Genomic DNA, 7,691 nt, shown 5'->3' with positions numbered 1-7,691 from the left:
CCCCCCAAAAAAAAACACTACTCTAAGAGAAAGTAAAATTACATGAAAGGATAAAACCAAAGACAAACGGTTACTTTATGCTCCTTGGGTTCAGTGAACAGGGCTGGAGTCACCTCCCTGGGGCCTGAGCAGATTTGGTTCCCAGGTCAGGACTTTGGTCAGTTGGGGGAGCTGGAGAGGACGCAACAGCAAATAAGCCCCCCTTGGATCTGGAGGGCCTAGTTCTCCAGATGGGACCCCAAGCTTCACATCCCTGCAGACCTACACCAAGCCTTTTGCATCCAGTACATGGTGGATGCTCTGGGCTGGAAGAGTCCCGATCGATAGCCATCCTGTCTCCACCTCTCCTTTCACAATGACAAAGCAGCCAGATGTTTAAGACATTGCAATCCCACTCCAGGGCCCATATCTGGACAAAAGCATCTTTCAAAAAGACACGTGCACCCCAGCCTTAACTATGGCACCATTTACAATTGCCAAGGCATGGGAGCAACCAAAATGTCCATCCACAGATGAACGGACTGAGGACATGCTACATATAGGTAAAGGACTATCACTCAGCCATAAAACTTCGAGTTACCAGGAGGCCTACAGGTTTTAAACGATACCCACCCCTGATAAAAATCTTGCGGTAGGTAACAGAAAGGAATCCAAATAGGGCTGACTTTCAGGGCCAATTTCAAAAAGCAATTCTGACTCACACTTAGGAAAAAACACGAAACTAGGACTTGAAAAGAACCTCAGCCAACCTCATTCTTAGAGAAATGCAAACCACTATCACAAAGACTTACTTGCTGGGCACCAGTCCTCACCAAGTCCACAAACAATAAATGCTGGAGAAGCTGTGGAGAAAAGGGAACCCTTCTACCCAGCCGCTGGGGCTGGAAACTGCTAAGAGCAGAACATCATGCATCTCCTTTCAGAACCAGATACAAAACTAGTGTAAGATCCTGCGATCCCACTTCAGGGCCTACATTCGGACAAAACATCCTTCACAAAGACACATGCACACCAGCATTCACTGCAGCACTATTTACAATAGACAAAGCGTGGAAGCAACCAAACTTCCCTCCAAGATAAATGGATACTGAAGGTGTGCTCCATGTATGCAAAGAACTATTACTCAGCTACACAAAAAATCCACCTGCAATGCAGGAGACCCTGGTTCGATTCCTGGGTCGGGAAAATCTGCTGGAGAAGGGAATGGCTACCCACTCCAGTATTCTTGGGTTTCCCCTGTGGCTCAGCTGGTAAAGAAATCGCCTTCAATGAGGGAGACCTGGGTTCAATCCTTGGGTTGGAAAGATCCCCTGGAGGAGGGAAAGGCTACCCACTCCAGTATTCTGGCCTGGAGAATTCTATGGACTGTATAGTCCATGGGGTCACAAAGAGACACGACTGAGCGACTTTCACTTCCCCAAAAAAAGAATGAAATCATGTCATTTGAAGCAACACGGACAGACCTGGAGATGATCAAACTAAGTCAGAGAAAGACAAATAGTTTGTGATATCACTTACAGGTGTAACCTAAATTGGATACACATGAACAAATTTACCAAACAGAAACAAACTCACAGACTTAGGAAAACAAACTCAGAGTTACCGAAGGAAAAGAAGGGGCTGGGGGAGGGGTGGAGGCAGGGATAAGGATAACGCAGAATGTTGGGAATAAACCACACACGCTTCTAAATACACAGATAGACAGACAGAAACAAAGCATACAGAACAAGGACGTGTGGGGTAGAACAAGGAGCGCTACCAACACTGTCATAAGTTCCATAGGAAGAGAATCCAGAAAAGGACAGATATACCTTGTCTAGAACTGAATCAGCTTGATGTATACCTCAAACAAACACAATAGTGTAAGTAAGCTCTACCCCAATAGAAAGCAAAAATTATATGAAAGGATAAAACCGAAAACAAACGGCTACTTTATTTGCCTCCAGCTCCGTGACTGGGCAGGAGTCACTTCCCGGGAGCCTGACGAGGCTGGGTTCCCAAGGCTGAGCTTGGGTTGAGTTGGGAGAGCTGGGGAGGAGGTGCCAGCAAATAACCACCACCCCTGGGATCTGGAGTGCCTGGTCCCCTCTGGATGGCGCCACAAGCTTCACGTCCAGTGGGCCCTTCTACAGCTACACTAAGCCTTTTGCACCCAAAAGCTCTGGGCTGGAGGAGCTTCCAACAGTCCCTGTTTCCACCTCTGCTGGTGGCGGGGTTCCCACTTCCAGCCCCCTTCCTTAGAATCGCTCCTGATAACTACGTGGGACAGCTGCCTCAGCACAGCACTTATCTGGGGGTTCGGATATGACCGGGGGCTAGGAATAAGGGGCAAGAAGTGATGACACTCGAGGCCGTGGGTGTGTGTTCCGGCACTGTGCTCTCGGGTTCACCACCCAGGAACATGCCCTTTGCTAAGGCGCTGCTTGCCTTGGTTCCCCCATAGAGGCATGAGGAAGTGCTGCCGCCTTGTGGCCATTAACTGGAACAGCAAGTTTAAAACCAGAACTTCGCGCGTACCCCCTTCAGGAAGCCTGTGGGGCTCTAGCTGACCCCCGCCCCCGAAAAACATCCTGCAGCAGGTGACAGAAAAAGAATTCCAAACGGGCCTGGCTTTCAAAGCCAATGTCAAAACGCTAATTTGGCTCTTACTTACCAACAAACACAAAACCAGGACCTGACAAGACCCCAGCCTCCCGAATTCTTAGAGAAACGCACACCGCACTATAACCAACCGTCCTTACCAAACCCACGGAGGGTAGATATAGGAGACAGCGTGGAGAAAGGGGAACCCTCCTGCACTGCGGCTGGGAATGGAAACTGCTAACAGCCACAGTGCAGGACATCACGCAGCTCCTTTCAGAACCACAGACAAAGGGAGCCTAAGACCCTCAGTCCCACTCCAGGGCCTATATTGGGCAAAACCATCCTTCAGAAAGACACGTGCACCCCAACGTGCACTGCGGCACTATTGACAATAGCCAGGAGTGGAAGGAACCAAAATGTCCATCCACAGATGAATGGATACAGAAGCTGGGTTACATATATGCCAAGGGACTGTCCCTCAGTCATAAAAAATAATGAGATCATGCCATCTGCAGCGATATGGATGGACCTGGAGATGACCCAACTAAGTCAGAGAAAGACAAATACCATACGATATCACTTACAGGAGGAATCCAAAAAGGACACACATGAATGAATTTACCAAAGAGAAACAGACGCACAGACTTGGAACACAAACTCAGGAGTTACCAAAGGAAAAGACGGGGCCAGAGGAGGGGCAGGGGCAGAGATAAGGTAGGATGTTGGGAATAAACCAGACACTCTTTCAAATACACAGGCAGACAGAAACAAAGTATACTGAACAAGGACACATGGGATAGAACAAGGGCCACTACACAACACTATGTCACAATTCTATGGGGGAGAATCTGAAAAAGAACAGATACATATATACGCAGAACTGAACCAACTTTCTGCACACCTCAGGCAACACAACATTGTAAATCAACACTACTGTAAGAGAAAGTTAAAAGTACAGGAAAGGATTAGCGAAGACAAATAGTTACACCATTCCCCTCGGGTGACCTCGCTGGAAGCCACCTCTCAGAGGCCTGAGCAGGCTTGCTTCCCGAGACTGGACTTCAGGAGAGCTGGAGAGGATATGCCAGCTAATGACCCCCCACCTTGGATCTGGAGTGCCTGGTCCCCTCTTAATGGGACCACAAGCTTCACATCCAGGTGGGCCCTCCTACAGCTACACCCATCTTTTAAACTCAAAAAACGTTGGATGCTCTGGGCTGGAAGGGCTTTCAACAGTCATCCTGTCTCCTCCTCTGCTGGGGGTGGGGTTCCCACTTCCAGCTTCCTTCCCTGGAGTCCCTTCTGACAGCTGCATGGGACAGCTGCTTCAGCACAGCACTTAGGGGTTCGGATATGTCTAAGGGGCAAGAAGTAATCGCCCTGGGTGTTTGTTCTAGCCCTTTGCACTCTAGTTTACAACCCAGGAAAATGCCTTTTGCTAAGGTGTCCCAGGTGGCGCTAATGGTAAAGAACCCGCCTGCCAATGTAGGAGATGCCAGAGGTGTGGGTTCTATCCCTGAGTCAGGAAGATTCTCTGGAGAAGGAAATGGCTACCTAGTCCAGTATTCTGCCTGGGAAGCTCCATGGATAGAGAGGCCTGTTGGGCTACAGTACACGGGGCGGCAAAGATCAGGGAGGACTGAGCCCAGCACGGGGATGGGCACGTTTTAGTCCACTTTATTCAGCAGGGCTACGGGGCTCTAAATGACCCCCGCCTCGGGGAAATATCCTACAGTAGGTAATCGAAAAAGAATTCCAAACAGGCCAGACATTTGGGGCCAATTTCAAAAGGCAAATTTGGCTCACACATAAAAAAAAAAACACCACACAAAACCTGTACCTGAAAAGACCTCTGCCTCCATAATACATAGAGAAATGCAAACCACAACTAAAACGAGCCATCATCTGCTTACCGTCCTCATCAAATCCACAAACTATAAATCTTGGAGAGGGTGTGGTGAAAACAGAAGCCTCCAATGCTATTGCTGGGAATGGAAACTGCTAACAGCCACGATGCAGAACATCATGAAGCTCCTTTCAAACGAAGAACAAAGCTAGCATAAGATCCTGCAATCCCACTCAGGACCTATACTCGGGGAAACCATCCTTCAGAAAGACATGAGAATCCCATGGTTCACTGCGGCACTATGTATGATAGACAAAATACAGAAGCAATCAGAACCTCCCTCCAGAGGTGAACAGATACTGAAGATGTGCTACATGTATGCAAAGGACTATTACTCAGCCACAAAAAGGAATGAATCCATGCCATTTGCAGCAATATGGATAGACCTGGAGATGATCAAACTCAGAGAAAGACAAATAGCTTATGATATCACTTACAGGCGTAATCTAGAAATGGATACATGTGAAAGGATTTACCGAGCAGAAGCACTCACAGACTCAGAAAACAAACTCAGGAGTTACTGAAGGAAAAGGAGGGGCCAGGGCGGCGTGAAGGCAGGGGAAGAGATAACGCAGACATGGGAATAAACCACACGCTTGTAAATACACAGGTCGACAGAGAGCATTCTGAACAGGGTGCGGGATGGAGCAAGGAACTCCACCAACACTGTCGTAAGCTCTTGGGAAGAGAATCCGAAAAAGAACAGATGCCTGTGCATGTAGAACCTGCAGTACACCCACACACCGCACTGCAAGTCCGCTCTACCCCACAGAAGATAAAAATTACATGAAAGGCTACAACTGAAGTCAAACCTCGGGTTCAGTGACCTGGACTGGCATCACCTCCAAGGCCGGACTCTGGCTGGGTTGGGGGATCTGGAGAGGACATGCCAGAAGATGAACCCCCTTGGATCCTGAGTGCCCAGTCCTCTCCGGATGGGACCATGAGCTTCATATCCAGGTGGGCCCTCCTACACCTACACCAAGCCATTTGCACCCAAAAAATGTTGGATGCTCTGGGCTGGAAGAGCTTTCAATAGTCTTCCCGTCTCCATATCTGCTGGTGGCGGGGTTCCCACTTCCAGTCTCCTCCCTAGAGTCCCTCCTGACAGCTCCGTGGGGCAGCTGCCTCAGTATAACACTTAGGGAAACGTTAAGATGTGTCTGGGGATGAAGACGCAGGGGCAAGAAGTAATGACAGTCGAGGCCTTGGGTGTTGGCTCCGGCACTTTGCAATTCGTTTACAACCCAAGAACACGCCTTTGCTAAGGGTCTTTTGTCCCCCGGGACCCCGAGTGGAGATTCAGGAACTGCTGCCGCCCTGTGGCCATAAACCGGAACCACAACTTTAAAATCGGGGCTTATGGGCCCATTTTCTGCAGGAGGCCTCTGAGACTCTAAATGACCCCACCCCCAAGATATATCTTGCTGGAAGTAATAGAAAAAGAATTCACAACAGGGCCGGCTTTCAGGGCCAACTTTAAAAGGCAAATTTGGCTCACACTTACAAAAAGCAAAAAACATGGACCTGAAAAGAACCTCAGCCTCCCTAACTCTTCAAGAAATGCAAACCAAAGCTCTAGCAAGCCATTGATCTGGCACCAGTCCTCACTGAATCAACAAACAGTAAATGCTGGAGACAGTGTGGGGAAAAAGGAACCCTCCTACACTGCTGCTGGGGACGGAGATCTGACAGATGCTACGGAGAACTGTATCCAGGTTTTTTCCAAAATGAAGAACTGATCCAGTAGAAGGTCCTAAAATCCCGCTCCAGGGCCTATCCCGGCCAAAGCCACCCTTCTAAAGGACACGGGCACCCAGCGTTCACACTGCGGGAACTGTTCACGATGGCCACAGCATCGACGCAACCACAATGTCCATCCACAGATGAATGGGTGCTGAAGCTGTGCTACACATATGCCGTGGACGATTACTCAGCCACAGGAAAGAATGAAAATGCCACTTGCAGCGACATGGACGGATCCGGGGATGATCACACTGTGTCAAGTAACTGAGACATGGACAGATGAGTATGATATGGCTTATATATGGAATGTAAAAAAATTGTACAAATGATCTCATCTGCAAAATAGAAACAGAGTCAGAGATGTAGAAAACAATTTGTGGTTATCCCAGGGGACATGGGGAGGGGGAGGGATAAATTACGGGATTTGGGTCAACACGTACACACATACATAACATAGGTGACTAGTAAGAACCTACTCTATAGCACAAGGAACTCTGTTCAGTATTCTGTAATATCCTGTATAAGGAAAGAATCAAAAAAGATGAATATGCACTTCCCTGGTGGTCCAGTGGTTAAGAATCCACCTGCCACTGTGGGGACGTGGGCTGGATCCCTGCGGGGGGCAGATTCCATCTGCTGCCCGTGCACTGCAACCGACCTCCCCCAGCTCCAACCGATGTAGCCTGCAGGGCCTGGTGCCCATGCTCTGAATCCCGAGGAGCCGCCACAGTGAGAACCCTGCCCAGGGCAGCTAGAGGATGGCCCCCGCTAGCCAGGACTATGGGAAGACCACCGAAGTCAAAAAGTAAGTAAACAAATAATAACATTTTAAAAAAGAATGGGTAAATGTGCATTTATAACTGATTTGCTTTCTTGGACACCTGAAACTAACACATTGTAAATCAACTATACTCCAATAAAAATTAAAAGTAAAAAAAAAGTAAAATTTTAAAGAAGAAAAGAAAATATACATGGACACTAATATTCACTGCAGCACTGTTTACAAATAGCCAGGATATGGAAGCAGTCTGAATGTCCATCAACATCAGAATGAAGAAGATATTGTACATTTACACAGTGAAATATTACTTAGCCCTAAATAATGAAATAACGCCATGTGCAGCAACATGGAAGGGCCTGGAGATTATCATACTTTGTAACATATTTCAAAGAAAGACAAAATCGAAATCATATGTGGAATCTAATTTAAACAATGATACAAATGAACAGATTTACAAAACAGAAACAGACTTACAGGTGTGGAAAACACACGGTTATCAAAGGGGACAGACATAAAGCAATTATCCTCCAATTAAAAATAAATTTTAAGAAAGATAGCCAGCAAGGACCTGCGGCATAGCACAGAGAACTCTCAACATTCTGTGATGACTTACACAAGAAGATAACCTGAAACAGACTGAGTCGACGTGCACGTGTAACAGCCGCTTTCTGCACA

Source organism: Cervus canadensis, chromosome 18 (genome assembly GCF_019320065.1).
Source record: "Cervus canadensis isolate Bull #8, Minnesota chromosome 18, ASM1932006v1, whole genome shotgun sequence".
In the NCBI taxonomy this organism is placed as follows: domain Eukaryota; kingdom Metazoa; phylum Chordata; class Mammalia; order Artiodactyla; family Cervidae; genus Cervus; species Cervus canadensis.
The sequence above is the reverse complement of the archived record's forward strand: the minus strand, read 5'-3'. Positions refer to the sequence as shown.